The sequence below is a fragment of the Caretta caretta genome, chromosome 3 (assembly GCF_965140235.1).
Source record: "Caretta caretta isolate rCarCar2 chromosome 3, rCarCar1.hap1, whole genome shotgun sequence".
Lineage (NCBI taxonomy): Eukaryota > Metazoa > Chordata > Testudines > Cheloniidae > Caretta > Caretta caretta.
In genome coordinates this window covers 138,012,809-138,032,179 of record NC_134208.1, presented here as the reverse complement: position 1 = coordinate 138,032,179, position 19,371 = coordinate 138,012,809, and positions in this window count along the sequence as shown.

Sequence of the window (19,371 nt, the reverse complement as noted above, 5' to 3'; positions counted from 1 at the left end):
CAAATCTTTAGCAACACAATATTTCATGCTCATTGTTATATTAGTTGAAAGCGGAATAAAAATTCAATGATTACCATTCATTATACAGCGAAAGCAGATAGAAAACACAGCTATTTTGAGCTTTTCTATGGCACCCATCATTGCAGTTTCTAAGATAATACTGTTGAAAGAATTCCAAGAGAAAGGTAGAATTCTGCGTAAGCAAGAGCCTACATTTTAGGGACAACTGTAAGATAAACAAAGCTTATTTATAAGGGACAGCATATTACAAGGTTGCAGCAAAAAAGGCTAATGTCACTCTGGGATACAGGAACAAGAGCACTGTATGTAAGACATGGGAAGCAATTGTTCTACTCTGCTCGGCCCTGGTGAAACCTCAGCTGGAGTCCTGTGTTCAAAGATGTGAACAAATTGGAGAGCATCCAAATGAGGGCAACAAAAATAAGAAGTTTAGAAAGCATGACTTATAAGGGAAGGCTGACAGAACTGGGCATTTTTAGTCTAGTTAAGAGGAGGCTGAAGAAAGACATAAGTTTTCAAATAGGTAAAAGTTTGTCAGAGGATAGTGATAAACTCTTCATGTCCACCAGTGGTAGAAGAACAAGTAATTCGTTTAGTTTGCAGGGGAGATTTAGTTTGGATACTCAGAAAAAAAAAAAAAAAAACAACTTTCCAGCTACAAGGATAGTTGAGCTCTGGAACACTTACTTAGGGAGGCTGTGGAACTCCTGTCCTTGGAGGTTTACGAATTGATTTGACCAACACTGGTCAGGGAAGGTCTAAGTATACTTAATCCTGCCTCAGCACAGGGTGGGGATGGGCTAGATGGCCTCCTGATGTAAGGCTGGAAGGGACATTTCTAGGATTCTAAGGAGTAATTCTGTACCATGAGTTAAATATTTGTATGATCTTTTGCATGATTGTCTGAAAATGCCTTATGTCTGATCAGATGATTCTCAATAGCATCTTATTGCATTCAGGGCACAGGTTCTTAGGTACCAAATAAAGGACATTGATCTTCATACAGGGCAGATCATTTCCTTATCACTAGTTCAACTCTGTTTACTTTACATGGGGTAGGAGCTACATTTTAAAAAAAATTTCACAACAGACTTACCTTTTAAATTCTTCTGATGTTTGAATTATATTATTAGAACCATTCATAAATTTTCCCATTCAAGTGCTGTTGAATTAACTGCCTGTGAACGCACATCCCTGAAAACTGAAGTCCTGTATGGATTCTGACAAAACCCGATCAACTAATTTTTATAATTGGAAATACATATACAGATGGTAATAGCAATATAGCCTTCCCCACCTAGCCCTGTTAAAAGTTCAGTAATCTACTTAAACACATACCTAACTTTCAGCATGAATGTTCTATTGACTTTAATACAACTACTCAAACGGATTTCTAACTTTAAGGATGTGAGTAGTCCTACTGAAGTGGAACTACTTCAAGCACAAATATTTTAAGAGAATGCGTAGTCCCATTGAAATCAATGGGAATTTTGCCATTAAATTCAAATGAGGACAGGATCTAACCCCTTGCTGACTGTGGGCTAAAATGCTTGAATTCTGAGTAAACGTAAGTAACATAGCAAAATCCCATGGACTACTCCTGGGGGCATTCTGCATAATTTTTTTTTTTAAATTGTGTACAATATTTTAAAATTCTGCAAATTTTATTTGTCAAAATAACACTACATAATCATGCAGTTTCAATTATTTTGGTAATTTATTTCAAAATGCTTGTCAGCAAGTATGTCTGTAACAATACAGAGACACAAAAATCCCCCTATGAATAGACAATTAAAGAAACCGCTATGAGAACCCAGTTCCTGTTTATCCACCTCCTTCTCCCCCAGAGCCCAACCAGGGAGCCAGACACCCACACCCCTCCCTGCCAGAGTCCAGCTGCAGCCCCCCCCACCGCCTTGCCCAGACACCTGCCCCACCTCCAAGCCCAGGGATCCAGAGGGAGAAACAGCCTGATGCTCAGTCTCAGGCTTACATGGAGTTTCCTGTGCAATGCCCTTTCCTTCCCTCAGGGCATGCTGGGAACTGCAGGGGCCAGGAACCCTCTCGTTCCCTCCCTACTCCCCCCAGCAGTGTCTTCTATGTGCAAACTGGGCACTGTTGGGCCCAGTGGCCCCTAGTGGCGGCAAGGAAATTCTGAATGCACAATGCTAATTTCTGCAAAATTCTGCATTGTGCAGTGGTGCAGAATTCCCCCAGGAGTAATGGACAGTTTTCAAACAATGGAACAGGAGAAGTCTGTGTCATCTGTAATTTTAAGGCAATAATATGTTACTCTATTTATGTCTATAATCCCATTAAACTTAATTCAGTATTTTTTTTCCTAGTATACATTAGCAAAGCATTCAGGAAATGAATATATAGCTGTCACATACTCACATACAAAGACTGTAGGATCAGTGCTGAAAAATGAGGTTGTAGTATTATGCTCAATAATAGTCAGAAGCCATCAGTTTGGCCCAACATTTATATTCACTTATGAAACTGTCCTGTAAATGTTTCAAATGTCATCCTTTTAGAATCTCATTGGTGCAAAGTCTTGAAGTTTGTGGAACATTTCTTGACAGTTCTTTATTTACTGCATTGCAAAGAGGAAAAAAAAGCCAGTTCTCAGGAATAACTGACTCATGACAAGATTGCTTCATGAGTCACACATGCATAGAGAATTAGAAATATTAATGGAGAGAATTTAGATTTCTACTTTTATGTTCAGAATTTTTTTTCTTTTTCCTATAATTTCACTATCAAAATCTAGTCTGAAATTTGATTTTCAGTGGGCACAGTTAGTAACTGGTGGTGAACACACTCTGAATACACTATTAAAGTCTATTTATTTTGCTATGGATTATTACCACTTTGCTTCTTGATTATGCCTAGTCGTTACTGGCATTCCTATTCCAGTTTCAGAGTCTTTCAGTTAATGAAAAAAGGAGCCAACATGCAAACAAAGTTCTGGTATAGAAATTAAGAGAATCCAGAAAGATGAGGCAATGTTCAGGCTGAGTTTAAACATAATGAATTGCTACAGGTTGAATATGTACTGTAGGGGCCAAAATTGTGACCTTGCTCCTAGGAGGAAATCTAGCAGGGAAATGCAGTGATGTAGAAACAGAGCAGAGCTGTTTGGAGACTTCTGTTTATGTAGGGAAATTCCTAAGAGAGATTTAGAGGAAGTACATGGTATAGCTCTAACTTTCATCTCCTGGTATAAAGTGCCATATGTATTCCCTCACCCGGCACTGGCTACTAGAGAGCAGAATTTCTGTAAGAGGGGCAGGAACCTCTCCACATCCTCATCCCAACTGACTATATTCTCTCTTGGGATTGTGAATTACTACTTGCCACACTCACTAGTGGAGCTGTCAGGAGATGTTTCTGCAAAAAAAATTTTTTTTTTTTTTAAATTCATTTTTGTCAAAAGTTTTCAGGTTTTTGCTGAAAAGCCAAAACCCCAGACCTGGAAAATTTAGTCAAAGTTAAAATAGCTTGGTGGGTTTTTTTTGTATGCATTACAGCAAGATATAGAATAATGAACAAGGAAAAGAACAACTTTAGAAATGATTTTGCATATCCATTGGATTTGGAAAAAGTAGAAAACAAGCATAATTGTTTTTTTAAATCAAAGCAAAAATATACCATTATCTTGGCACAATTTTATCTGAGGAAATCTCATAGCAAAACCATGCTGTTCTGATTAAGTAAATATTCATTTCTTATGCAGTACAGTAATATATGTATTTCTGGGAACAGAATATCAATGGAAGAACATGACTCCTCACTGGATATTTCATGTAAATCAAACGTAATATTTGGCAGTGACTAGTGCCTTCCCACTAGCTGTGTTTCAGGTACCGAAGGCTAGAGAAGGGCTAAAAAATAATGACCACCACTTACAAAGCAACATAAGGGAATGGAAATTGACAGTGTTTGGATTATGCTTCCTATAGCCACCTCTAGGGGAGAAAGGCACTTCTGTGAAGAGAGCTTTAAAGATTGCAGGACTTAAATGTTTCCATTTTGGTCACAAGCATATCATTGATATGGCATTAGTAACATTATTCCATCACAGAAGACAGAACTATTTTTGGCCATTCTTTTTCACTTTAGCCACTAGACTACCGTGTCTCATTTGGCAATGGCAACTTTTCCAGTATCTAAAAGGTGCAATACCTAATGAATGTAGATTTCAATATTCAAAAACTACAACTGTAGGCTAAGCCTCTTTATGAATATGATAGTCTCAAATCAAATTTATTTGGAAAGCTAAAGCCCTCAGACTAAGTGCTAAAACAATAAGTTACTCATTGGTTAGTTAAAACTGATTCATAGATTTAAGACTTTATGATTATCTAGTCTGAGCTCCTGCCTAATAAAGGCCATAGAACTTCACACAGTAATTCTTGTAGTGGGCATAGTAACCATGATTGAACTCAAAAAGAATGTAGCCCTACTAACAGGGAAACCCAAGAGTCACAGTGAGTGTGACTATTGGAATTCACATCTGAACTGGTAATCTTATCCTTAAATTGCTTTTTGGAATAGAGTGCTCACTATGCAGAATTAACCTTTTCTATGTGAGTCAAAAACTCCAAACAAACACAATACCATTATAACGCGTGGAACCAGATGCTCCAAAATGCCATTAAAAACGCAAGTTCTTTTATTTGACTTCTGCTATTTTTATGAGATGCCAGTTACTTGCAAAATGTTGTTACTGATTTTCCACAATATTATGAAGGCTCAAGCAGATCATTTTCTGCTATAAGAAAAGAATTCAAATGTTTGTTTATTGTAACTTGTTCTGATGAATATTAAATACAAGACAATGGGGAAACACCACATACAAACTATAAAAAACTACACACGACAGATTTGAAAAAAATCTGTATCTTAGAAATATTTTAGAGCAGACCATCATATTGCAATATAGCATTTTCTAGGAAGTATTTAAGAATTATTTTGGAAGTTGAGAAAAAAAAACTTCTGGAAGAATACTCCAAATTCTGACCTGGTTTCATGGATTCAACTCCTTTCCCTTCATGTATATGTACCTTGTTACATTGGATCCAACTATGGACTCTCGTGTTTCTTTTGCCTAGAAATACCTTCTCATATCGAATGAAAAGATGTTAAAAGGGGCTTTTACATTTGCATCTGTACAGATATGCAAAACTTCAGTTTCTACTGCTATCTGCAAAGTGATCTGGGGTTTGGTTCATTTAGATGTGAACCTTTTGGATGAAATCTTGACACCACTGAAGTCAGACTGTTCTGCTATGCTCATTTTCTGAGTTTAGGGTGAAGGTTCAGTTTGGTTCTGGTTTTACTGGAGAGTTTGCACAGCCTTAAAAACTAACCCCTTGCTTGTCACAGACCTGCCCAGTCATAATGCCAGTTTCAGCTCTGGTGTAAATCTATATGGTTATACTTTCTGATCAGGTCCTATAGAGTTAATAAGTAGCATAAATCATAGAAACAAAAGTAGTATCAAAAGTGACAGGCTAGTCGGAGATCACATAAAAAGCCCACAAAGACAAATTAAAAAAAAAACAACCCTAACAAACCTGGCCTTACATTTTTCAGTGTCTCACTGACTTATTTCAAAGGCAAACTCAAACTATTATGTGAACCTGTAGAGGAAGGATGGTCCAGTGGCTGGGGTGCTGGCCTGAGAGACAATAAATTTCATGCTCTCCAATAGACTTCCTGGGTGACCTGAGTAAGTTCCCCATCTGTAAAACGAGGTGAAAATACTTCTCTACCTCTGATCTAGTAAGGCTGTATATTTTAGCAAGAGAGATGTTCAGATACTACAGTATCTGATTGGGGCCTGTATTGGGGAGGCTGCCCCACTCCGAAAAGCAGGGCTTAAAAGCAGCCAAACTAGGCTGATTGGGGAAGCAGTCACAGCTGTGGCTAGCTCAATTAGGGCCCAGATGGCCCTGATAAGAGGGTTGTGGGCCAGAAGCTGGAGAGGACTCGCTCTAGAGTGGGAAGGGCTAGCTGCCTGGGAGTGAGGTATCTGAAGTGGAGCAGTGCTGGGGAAGGGCGAGAGGAGCTGGGGAGCTCTAGCCTGGCAAAAGTCCTGGCTTCAGACCTTGGTGAATGCCTACAAAAGGTATGGGGGCTGCAGAGGGGCAGCCCGGGGATAGGGGTACGACCTGCTGCCTTTGCCAGTGATGAGTTACCATGACAGACTGCAGTCTGCCCCAGTGAGTGGAGGCTAGAGGACGACTGGCAGTAGCCACTGAGGCAAGGTGGGTTTAGAGGGTTGGGGGTTCCCCTGGGAGAGGGCACCCAGAGTAAGGGGGTACTGTAGGGGCAGCACCCCAAGTTAAAGGGCACTGGGGTCTGGGAGGGACATGGGTGCCAACGGCAGGCAAGACACTGGCCAGTAGGATGCGCTCCGTACACTGGAGAGCTAATTCCCGAGATGACCAGCAGGAGGCACTGTGCCGGTGAGTCTTGACCTTGCTAGATGGCCATATAAATACTTATAGAAACATACTAATCATCTTTCTAAATGTAGTCTGGTAGGCCTGTGTCCTAAAGTGAAAGTAAGTGTAAGGCTAGTGGTTCCACAGCCAAAAGTTCTGCTTCTCCTCTAACGCTATATCTGTGTGCAGAGTAAATAACTACTATCATTTCTGTATGCATCTGCCATGGATTCACTATGAAGGGGTTCAGTGTTTATCAATTCTTCTGTGTTTTCTCCAGTTTAGCAAATATTTTGTACACAGAAAATTGCTTTGGTTCTGTCTAGACAATTATTTAGTAACCACCTGGGTGAACAATGAAATACTAAGCAAAGGGTCAGAAAGCTAAATACTTCTGTGGAAAAGACATTCATTTATATAGAAGACTTTACTGTTGAGTTTTGATCTTTCAGTATGCGTGCATATAGAATATGCCCATAAAAGTTTGTAAAGTGTTTATAGACACATACGATAGAATGTGGAATTGTAGTGTTCACTCTGAAACAAAAAGAAAAGGAGTACTTGTGGCACCTTAGAGACTAACCAATTTATTTGAGCATGAGCTTTCATGAGCTACAGCTCACTTCATCAGATGTTTACCGTGGAAACTGCAGCAGACATTATATACACACAGAGAATATGAAACAATACCTCCTCCCACCCCACTGTCCTGCTGGTAATAGCTTATCTAAAGTGATCATCAGGTGGGCCATTTCCAGCACAAATCCAGGTTTTCTCACCCTCCACCCCCCCACACAAATTCACTCTCCTGCTGGTGCTAGCCCATCCAAAGTGACAACTCTTTACATAATCAAGTCGGGCTATTTCCTGCATAGATCCAGGTTTTCTCACATCCACCCCACCCCCATACACACACAAACTCACTCTCCTGCTGGTAATAGCTCATCTAAACTGACCACTCTCCAAGTTTAAATCCAAGTTAAACCAGAGCATCTGGGGGGGGGGGTAGGAAAAAACAAGAGGAAACAGGCTACCTTGCATAATGACTTAGCCACTCCCAGTCTCTATTTAAGCCTAAATTAATAGTATCCAATTTGCAAATGAATTCCAATTCAGCAGTTTCTCGCTGGAGTCTGGATTTGAAGTTTTTTTGTTTTAAGATAGCGACCTTCATGTCTGTGATTGCGTGACCAGAGAGATTGAAGTGTTCTCCGACTGGTTTATGAATGTTATAATTCTTGACATCTGATTTGTGTCCATTTATTCTTTTACGTAGAGACTGTCCAGTTTGACCAATGTACATGGCAGAGGGGCATTGCTGGCACATGATGGCATATATCACATTGGTGGATGTGCAGGTGAACGAGCCTCTGATAGTGTGGCTGATGTTATTAGGCCCTGTGATGGTGTCCCCTGAATAGATATGTGGGCACAATTGGCAACGGGCTTTGTTGCAAGGATAAGTTCCTGGGTTAGTGGTTCTGTTGTGTGGTATGTGGTTGTTGGTGAGTATTTGCTTCAGGTTGCGGGGCTGTCTGTAGGCAAGGACTGGCCTGTCTCCCAAGACTTGTGAGAGTGTTGGGTCATCCTTTAGGATAGGTTGTAGATCCTTAATAATGCATTGGAGGGGTTTTAGTTGGGGGCTGAAGGTGACCGCTAGTGGCGTTCTGTTATTTTCTTTGTTAGGCCTGTCCTGTAGTAGGTAACTTCTGGGAACTCTTCTGGCTCTATCAATCTGTTTCTTCACTTCTGCAGGTGGGTATTGTAGTTGTAAGAAAGCTTGACAGAGATCTTGTAGGTGTTTGTCTCTGTCTGAGGGGTTGGAGCAAATGCGGTTGTATCGCAGAGCTTGGCTGTAGACGATGGATCGTGTGGTGTGGTCAGGGTGAAAGCTGGAGGCATGCAGGTAGGAATAGCGATCAGTAGGTTTCCGGTATAGGGTGGTGTTTATGTGGCCATTGTTTATTAGCACTGTAGTGTCCAGGAAGTGGATCTCTTGTGTGGACTGGACCAGGCTGAGGTTGGTGGTGGGATGGAAATTGTTGAAATCATGGTGGAATTCCTCAAGGGCTTCTTTTCCATGGGTCCAGATGATGAAGATGTCATCAATATAGCGCAAGTAGAGTAGGAGCTTTAGGGGACGAGAGCTGAGGAAGCGTTGTTCTAAATCAGCCATAAAAATGTTGGCATACTGTGGGGCCATGCGGGTACCCATAGCAGTGCCGCTGATCTGAAGGTATACATTGTCCCCAAATGTGAAATAGTTATGGGTAAGGACAAAGTCACAAAGTTCAGCCACCAGGTTAGCCGTGACATTATCGGGGATAGTGTTCTTGACGGCTTGTAGTCCATCTTTGTGTGGAATGTTGGTGTAGAGGGCTTCTACATCCATAGTAGCCAGGATGGTGTTATCAGGAAGATCACCGATGGATTGAAGTTTCCTCAGGAAGTCAGTGGTGTCTCGAAGGTAGCTGGGAGTGCTGGTAGCGTAGGGCCTGAGGAGGGAGTCTACATAGCCAGACAATCCTGCTGTCAGGGTGCCAATGCCTGAGATGATGGGGCGCCCAGGATTTCCAGGTTTATGGATCTTGGGTAGTAGATAGAATATCCCAGGTCGGGGTTCCAGGGGTGTGTCTGTGCCGATTTGATCTTGTGCTTTTTCAGGAAGTTTCTTGAGCAAATGCTGTAGTTGCTTTTGGTAACTCTCAGTGGGATCATAGGGTAATGGCTTGTAGAAACTCGTGTTGGAGAGCTGCCGAGCAGCCTCTTGTTCATATTCCGACCTATTCATGATGACAACAGCACCTCCTTTGTCAGCCTTTTTGATTATGATGTCAGAGTTGTTTCTGAGGCTGTGGATGGCATTGCGTTCCGCATGGCTGAGGTTATGGGGCAAGTGATGCTGCTTTTCCACAATTTCAGCCCGTGCACGTCGGCGGAAGCACTCTATGTAGAAGTCCAGTCTGCTGTTTCGACCTTCAGGAGGAGTCCATCTAGAATCCCTCTTTCTGTAGTGTTGGCAGGGAGACCTCTGTGGATTAGTATGTTGTTCAGAGGTATTTTGGAAATATTCCTTGAGACGGAGAAGTCGAAAATAGGATTCTAGGTCACCACAGAACTGTATCATGTTCGTGGGGGTGGAGGGGCAGAAGGAGAGGCCCCGAGATAGAACAGCTGCTTCTGCTGGGCTGAGAGTATAGTTGGATAGGTTAACAATATTGCTAGGTGGGGTGAGGGAACCATTGCTGTGGCCCCTTGTAGCATGTAGTAGTTTAGAAAGTTTAGTGTCTTTTTTCTTTTGTAGAGAAGCAAAGTGTGCGTTGTAAATGGCTTGTCTAGTTTTAGTAAAATCCAGCCACGAGGAAGTTTGTGTGGAAGGTTGGTTCTTTATGAGACTATCCATTTTTGAGAGCTCATTCTTAATCCACAGAGGTCTCCCTGCCAACACTACAGAAAGAGGGATTCTAGATGGACTCCTCCTGAAGGTCGAAACAGCAGACTGGACTTCTACATAGAGTGCTTCCGCCGACGTGCACGGGCTGAAATTGTGGAAAAGCAGCATCACTTGCCCCATAACCTCAGCCATGCGGAACGCAATGCCATCCACAGCCTCAGAAACAACTCTGACATCATAATCAAAAAGGCTGACAAAGGAGGTGCTGTTGTCATCATGAATAGGTCGGAATATGAACAAGAGGCTGCTCGGCAGCTCTCCAACACGAGTTTCTACAAGCCATTACCCTATGATCCCACTGAGAGTTACCAAAAGCAACTACAGCATTTGCTCAAGAAACTTCCTGAAAAAGCACAAGATCAAATCGGCACAGACACACCCCTGGAACCCCGACCTGGGATATTCTATCTACTACCCAAGATCCATAAACCTGGAAATCCTGGGCGCCCCATCATCTCAGGCATTGGCACCCTGACAGCAGGATTGTCTGGCTATGTAGACTCCCTCCTCAGGCCCTACGCTACCAGCACTCCCAGCTACCTTCGAGACACCACTGACTTCCTGAGGAAACTTCAATCCATCGGTGATCTTCCTGATAACACCATCCTGGCTACAATGGATGTAGAAGCCCTCTACACCAACATTCCACACAAAGATGGACTACAAGCCGTCAAGAACACTATCCCCGATAATGTCACGGCTAACCTGGTGGCTGAACTTTGTGACTTTGTCCTTACCCATAACTATTTCACATTTGGGGACAATGTATACCTTCAGATCAGCGGCACTGCTATGGGTACCCGCATGGCCCCACAGTATGCCAACATTTTTATGGCTGATTTAGAACAACGCTTCCTCAGCTCTCGTCCCCTAAAGCCCCTACTCTACTTGCGCTATATTGATGACATCTTCATCATCTGGACCCATGGAAAAGAAGCCCTTGAGGAATTCCACCATGATTTCAACAATTTCCATCCCACCACCAACCTCAGCCTGGTCCAGTCCACACAAGAGATCCACTTCCTGGACACTACAGTGCTAATAAACAATGGCCACATAAACACCACCCTATACCGGAAACCTACTGATCGCTATTCCTACCTGCATGCCTCCAGCTTTCACCCTGACCACACCACACGATCCATCGTCTACAGCCAAGCTCTGCGATACAACCGCATTTGCTCCAACCCCTCAGAGAGAGACAAACACCTACAAGATCTCTGTCAAGCTTTCTTACAACTACAATACCCACCTGCAGAAGTGAAGAAACAGATTGATAGAGCCAGAAGAGTTCCCAGAAGTTACCTACTACAGGACAGGCCTAACAAAGAAAATAACAGAACGCCACTAGCAGTCACCTTCAGCCCCCAACTAAAACCCCTCCAATGCATTATTAAGGATCTACAACCTATCCTAAAGGATGACCCAACACTCTCACAAGTCTTGGGAGACAGGCCAGTCCTTGCCTACAGACAGCCCCGCAACCTGAAGCAAATACTCACCAACAACCACATACCACACAACAGAACCACTAACCCAGGAACTTATCCTTGCAACAAAGCCCGTTGCCAATTGTGCCCACATCTATTCAGGGGACACCATCACAGGGCCTAATAACATCAGCCACATTATCAGAGGCTCGTTCACCTGCACATCCACCAATGTGATATATGCCATCATGTGCCAGCAATGCCCCTCTGCCATGTACATTGGTCAAACTGGACAGTCTCTACGTAAAAGAATAAATGGACACAAATCAGATGTCAAGAATTATAACATTCATAAACCAGTCGGAGAACACTTCAATCTCTCTGGTCACGCAATCACAGACATGAAGGTCGCTATCTTAAAACAAAAAAACTTCAAATCCAGACTCCAGCGAGAAACTGCTGAATTGGAATTCATTTGCAAATTGGATACTATTAATTTAGGCTTAAATAGAGACTGGGAGTGGCTAAGTCATTATGCAAGGTAGCCTGTTTCCTCTTGTTTTTTCCTACCCCCCCCCCCCCCAGATGCTCTGGTTTAACTTGGTGTCATAAATATAAAGGGAAGGGTAAACCCCTTTGAAATCCCTCCTGGCCAGGGGAAAGCTCCTCTCACCTGTAAAGGGTTAAGAAGCTAAAGGTAACCTCGCTGGCACCTGACCAAAATGACCAATGAGGAGACAAGATACTTTCAAAAGCTGGGAGGAGGGAGAGGAACAAAGGGTCTGGGTCTGTCTGTATGCTGCTCTTGCCAGAGACAGAACAGGAATGGAGTCTTAGAACTTTTAGTAAGTAATCTAGCTAGGTATGTGTTAGATTATGATTCCTTTAAATGGCTGAGAAAAGCATTGTGCTGAATAGAATAACTATTTCTGTCTGTGCATCTTTTTTGTAACTTAAGGTTTTGCCTAGAGGGGTTCTCTATGTTTTTGAATCTAATTACCCTGTAAGATATCTACCATCCTGATTTTACAGGGGGGATTTCTTTATTTCTATTTACTTCTATTTTTTATTAAAAGTCTTCTTGTAAAAACTGAATGCTTTTTCATTGTTCTCAGATCCAAGGGTTTGGGTCTGTGGTCACCTATGCAAATTGGTGAGGCTTTTTATCCAACATTTCCCAGGAAAAGGGGGGTGCAAGTGTTGGGAGGATTGTTCATTGTTCTTAAGATCCAAGGGTCTGGGTCTGTAGTCACCTAGGCAAATTGGTGAGGCTTTTTACCAAACCTTGTCCAGGAAGTGGGGTGCAAGGTTTTGGGAAGTATTTTGGGGGGAAAGACGCGTCCAAACAGCTCTTCCCCAGTAACCAGTATTAGTTTGGTGGTGGTAGCGGCCATTCCAAGGATAACGGGTGTAATATTTTGTACCTTGGGGAAGTTTTGACCTAAGCTGGTAAAGATAAGCTTAGGGGGTTTTTTCATGCAGGTCCCCACATCTGTACCCTAAAGTTCAGAGTGGGGGAGGAACCTTGACACTTGGATTTAAACTTGGAGAGTGGTCAGTTTAGATGAGCTATTACCAGCAGGAGAGTGAGTTTGTGTGTGTATGGGGGTGGGGTGGATGTGAGAAAACCTGGATCTATTCAGGAAATAGCCCGACTTGATTATGTAAAGAGTTGTCACTTTGGATGGGCTAGCACCAGCAGGAGAGTGAATTTGTGTGGGGGGGTGGAGGGTGAGAACCTGGATTTGTGCTGGAAATGGCCCACCTGTTGATCACTTTAGATAAGCTATTACCAGCAGGACAGTGGGGTGGGAGGAGGTATTGTTTCATATTCTCTGTGTGTATATAAAGTCTGCTGCAGTTTCCACGGTAAACATCTGATGAAGTGAGCTGTAGCTCACGAAAGCTCATGCTCAAATAAATTGGTGAGTCTCTAAGGTGCCACAAGTACTCCTTTTCTTTTTGCGAATACAGACTAACAGGGCTGTTACTCTGAAAACTTTCTAGAATTATGTTCAGAGCTGAGGATTTGATTCCGACCCATCTTTTATACACTTGTGCTTTACCCTTAGGGTATCTGCTTTTCCTGATAAAACACCCATTAAAACCAATGGGAATCTTCCCAATGACATTAATGGCAATTAGGTCTGGCTCCCAGTCTGCAGGGTACTAAATTATGGTTAGCACCATTTCAACTGGTATCCCTCACCCCCTCATTTATTTGAGGATGAGAAAGAAATGAAATTAGGAAATTTCTCTTGCATAAAGGGATGAGATTCCCCTTCCATTAGTAAGAGCGAGAGTACTATTAACTTGTATCAATTACCTAGCTATACTCTGTTTTTCCACAATAGCCTCAAAAACCTTGTTAAAAGGCCAAAGTGCTAGAATTTTCTTCTTTATTGCGACAAGAAAGTGGCTTTCATCAACAGAAAAACAAAAACAAAAAACCATCTGATTTGTAGTAGTGTAATTTTTGGCTTTACTGCTCAGACGACTTTCAAGGCCAGAGAGCATCTTGTTTCTGAATCTCATTCCAGTGAATATCAGTCATTTAGAGGTGAGCGATTTCAGCTCTAGACTGCTTAAATGAGATACTTTTGTTTTTCTGTCTTTAGGTTTAAACAATATCCCTGTGAAATGCTTTCCACAGTATGCTTCAATTGCTTTTTCATTAAGAGTCAAAAATATTACAAGTTGGCAAACAAAGAAATGGCAGAAGAAGATTGCATTTCTGTGTTAATTTCAGTGTGTTAAGTTCACAAAAGGAGATAATAAATTGCTGGGGAAAGCCACTTAGCACATCACATCTAGCCTCCTTAACTTTATCTCAATGCTGCTTCCTTGTTTTGTCAACATATTCTTCTATTACCTTTTTCCCTAAAGATATTGACTTGCCTCTTACACCCATTTACTCTGTCCTTTGTTTCAATAGCCTTATTTGGTAACATAACTCCATCCCATTCGTGACAGATAAATATTTTTCTTTGCCTTTTCAATAGCTGAACTGCAGAGCTGCCAGAAGTGGATGAGTAGGCGCATGTACAAGAGGAGACTAAATAAATCATGCCCTAGCACTTCAACTGAACTGGAACCTAACCTTTTTGTAGGGCAGTAACTTAAACTGCATTATAATTATTGCTCTGTTCAAATTAATTTTTGAAGTCCCATTATTTCTATTGTTGTTCCAACTTGGTCTCCCAAGGCATTACTAGATTTCTATTGGGAGGATCGGAATATCAAGAGAGGCTATGCTACTGGCCTGACTAGAACCATGAAGTGCTAGAAATGTAATAAAACAGTTTGCTGCCATGACATTTCCAGTACAGTTTTTGCATATCTAAGAGGTTGAAAAAAGAATTTGAATCAACCCTATTGATCCTGGCCCATAAAAGATTCTTTGCTCTGACTTTCTGATTAATAGTTATGCAGCAGCTTTGTTAAGAGACGTGATATAAGACACCAACTTAGGCCTTGTCTACACTAAGTTTTGTTGGCAAAAGTTATACCACTTGTAATTAAAGCGCTTTAATTACAACCACTGTTGCATGTCCACACTATGCTCTGTGTTGGCAGAGCACATCCACACTAACAGCTCTTGCACTTACACACAGTAGTGCACTGTGGTATTTATCCCACTGTGCAACTGGCCACGGGGTGCTTTAGGAAGGGTTTTTTGCAATGCCTCATGGGGCAGGTACAGCATCATATGATGCAGGTTTCTCGATCCCATTGTTCCAATAGATTGTCAGATGCTTTTTCAAGGACAGTGTGGGGGAGGGAGGAGAGAGTGGTGTGTCTGGGGAGGGGGAGGCAACAGGCTGGCTGACCTATCCTGAGGGAGGGGGACCCTCGTGTCCCCTCACATCAGCCCCAGCTCTGCTCAGAACAGCAGTCTCCAGAAGCAGCCCGCTCTGCCTGCCTGCGGCTCTGTGATTCCCCCCGAGTTCTCCCACAGCCTCCTTAGTCCAGGAGCAGCATCCTGAGCAGCTCTGTGAGCTCTCCCCACTGAGGGATTTCAAAGCAGCAATAAGAACAGAAGTACTTGTGGCACCTTAGACTAACTTATTTGAGCATAAGCTTTCATGGGCTACAGCTCACTTCATCAGATGCATAGAATGGAACATCTAGTAAGACGACATATATATATATTATATATACACACACACAGAGAGAACATGAAAAGGTGGAAGTAGCCATACCAACTGTAAGGGGCAAATTAAGATGAGCTATTATCAGCAGGAGAAAAACAAGATGGCCCATTTAGACAGTTGACAAGAAGGTGTGACTGCCATTGCTGCTTTGTCACACACACACACACACACTCCCCACAGCAGCAGGCTGCCTGCTGCTGTGTTCCTAGTGCAGGGAAGAACAAGTGCATTCCACCTTAATTATTTGCTCTTTGTTCCCCAAAGGGAACAGCAGGTTCAGCTGTCAGATACTTCCAGGAGCTTTGAAAGGGGAGGGGCACATGCCTGCAGGGCAGCAGAGATTAAAACAGTGAGCAAAGCAGTCACTGCAAGTATTGTGGGATACTGGTGGAAGCCAATTATGCCTGCAAAACAGAGTTTTGCCACCAAAAGTAGCTTTGTACTGTGTACACCTCCCCTGTTTTGTTGGCAAAAGGCAGCTTTTATTGGGGGGAGATCAACTTGCAAACTTTTCTTCTAGCAGTTTGGTCAATTGAAAATTAATCTAGGAACTATCTTTAGCAATTTTGACTGACTTAGAGAAGATATAAAGGGATAAAAGTACCAGTCATACAGACATTTGTAAAATATATATTACACACAAGACTATGGTATAGAAATAACACCTTCATTAAGGTTACAAAGTCAAGTGCACCGCTTTTGAGAGAAACTTATTAAATATCTCCATGGGCTTTTCTATGGTGCTCATCAGTATAGCATGAATGCTTCACAAATATTAATGAATCTATTTTCAAAACACTCTACGCTATTTTACAGATTGGAACTGAAACAGAAAGAGATTAAGGTCAAAAGCATCCACGAATGCTAGATGCTTAATTTGAGACACACCTGACCTGATTTTTCAGAGTTCTGAGCAATCTATAGAACTTTAAACGTTCAATGCACCAGCTCCTACTGGTTTCACTTGCAGGTGTGAATGCAAAAGCAGACCCTGGAGTCTGAAGTCAGACACCCACAAAATGAGGAACAATTAGTAACCACCTTTGAAATGTGATTTGCCCAATACCCCACAGGGACTCTGTGGCAGAGACAGGGTTAGAATCCAGTTCTCCAGAGCAGCATTCAACTGCCTTAACCATGGCACCATCCTCTCTCTTCCTACAGTTTTTTTTATCTCGTTCACTACACTTCAACTTCTACAACAAATGAAGCCAGGGTCCTACAGACAGTTTTCTTCACTATATAACCTTAATTCATCCCTGGGTAAGGTCCATTCTGTGCACTGAATAAGACACAGTCCTACAAAAAAAGAGTGTGATCATATAAATAAAAACTGTAGTATAATGCATCTGCTCAAAGGGGCTGAATTAAGGTTACACAGACAACTTTAATTCTCATTTTTCCCTCACTTCTGAGTTTGACCTTGCAAACTTAATAAAAAAACCTCTGCTTTTATTTTTTTAAAAAGGTCTGTAAAACAAATGCAATCATGCGGCCCCATACTAACACTCACATGGGTCATCATCAGGGTTGAAGCCTTTAGATCCAGCACACTGACTTCTACTATTGGAGCTAAATCAGTAACTGACAACAGTAGTATGTTGTCATCTTCTATGTGGACAAGGACTCGAGTGGGGTAGGACACGTTGCTAGAACATGTCCCAGGATATTTGCTGACACTAGAGGAATGGTGAGATTTGGGGCCCCTGGATTCTAATCCAGATTTTAAAGGGGAATGTGTTGTACCAGACAGACTCTTCTGCCCATGATTGCCTCGTCCTGCTCCGGTCTGTGCCTGTCCCATTCTGGCCTCTTCCACATCCTTGGCTCCTCATCCCAGTCACATTCTACTCACCTAATCAGTTCCAGTCTCCACTCCTCAATCTTCTAATCCCAGTCTCTAGCCTCTGTTTGCCAGAAACTGGGAATGGACGACAGGGGATGGATCACTTGATTACCTGTTCTGTTCATTCCTTCTGAAGTATCTGGCATTGGCCACTGTCGGAAGACAGTATACTGAGTTAGATGGACCTTGGGCCTGACCCAGCATGGTCGTTCTTATGTTCAGTTGCAGTTAACTTTCCCAGCCATTCCCACATCATCATCAGATAGATCTCTTCATTACACTGACCTGCAGTAACTCCATGCCCACCTTCTCCATACCCACTGGCTCACACTCCTAATCTCATTCCCTGGGCTCCTTATTCACTCTCTGCCTAGCTAGTTGCTGTTTGCCACACCTTGGTTCTTCATCAGATCTCATCCCCTTTTCCCTCTTGGATTTTAGTCCCCATCTCCTTACCTAGCCATTTCCAGCCCCACACACCTCCCAACTCCCATTTTCCCCTCTGCCACCTCACCAACCTCCAGTTCCCAGTATCCCCCACCGGGCTCCTTGTCTCAACCTCCCCTCTGCCCTAGTAGGTCCAGCATTTGTCATCTCTGCATTTGAATCAGGCAGCTTCCTTCTCCACACTGCCTGGGCTCAGTAAAATGGGGAGCAGGAGTTATTCAAAGCACAAGAAAGATTGTCTCCTGGCTGTCAGGTCACATGCCCAGCCTGCAACAGCCCATAACTGTAATTGTAGAAGAGTCATGTTCAGTCCCAGGATGGAGCATGTTCAGTGTGCATGGAACATTTGGGGAATTTAGCTGTTAAAATTGAAGTCTCTACTGAGCATTTTGTGAACTGATTTTTCAAAGGCTTATAACTTGGCCAATTTTGGCCAGATTTTCACAGGAACAGGAAAAAAGCCCATGCCTGACAAGACTACTTCTCTGCCAGATTTCAGTAGGCATTTTCAAAGGAAAGGTCACAAATTTAACATGGGGAAAAATGTTTTATTTCCTAGTCTCAAACTCAGAAATAGCAGAACTGTTTTGGCTGAAATTTTCCAAAAATATTCAGCCTAAGGCAGACATGTGACATGGAAAATTTCAGCCCACATGGTTGAAATTTGGCAAAGTGATAAGCAACTCAAAATAGATCTAATGGGAAGTAACAGGCAACCTTAATACAAGCAGAGAAGCCTACTAAACCAAGTGAGCACAGAAGTTGTCAGATCACATGTACCCCCGTTCCACTTTCAAAAGGGGCATGGGGGGAAAAAGCACCAGGATCTTCACATACCAGTCAAAGGAGCATATGACTTTACATCACTAGTCTCAGCAGCTGGTGAAGGAAGCGTTTGACACCAAGTGCAAAAAAATCAGTTCTTGGCATTGTGGTTATGACAAGCAATACAATAGTTAAAGCCAGCCTGCTTCCAACCTGAACTACACAATTTCACCCCAAGCATTAAAGATTCATTAAAGAATGAGAGATGAACACACTAGCATCAATAGAACCAGCTTTCATGGTGTACTGTCACTTGTGACAACTTCATGGTAATCAAGCCACAGTTAAAACATGCCATAAACCGGTCTCCACACAAACTACATATGAAAGCATACTGTAAATCTTTAGCATAGCCACTCTAAAAACAAATCCAGTCTTCTTTGAAAGGGCTCCCTGATTTTTTTCCTGAATTCACTTTTTCCTCTTACTAGGGGACAACTGTGTGACTGCTAGTTTAGCAAATTGCCCTAAAAGAGACAAACTACTATGACCTCTTGCCCTGTTTTCAGACTATTTGACCACCTGAAATTCCAGTACTATATCTTTGGCACAGGATATCTGGCAATTGCTTTGAGACAATCACTAGGGGCCACTATAGAAAAGTACAGCAGACTCATTTTTGAACAATAAAAGCACCCCAGGGAAGATAGCTAGGTTTCCATAGCAGCTTCTTTACACCTATGCCAAGAAATCCTGTGTCTGGGCCAGACAGAATGTTATAATTGAAATCCTATTTAAT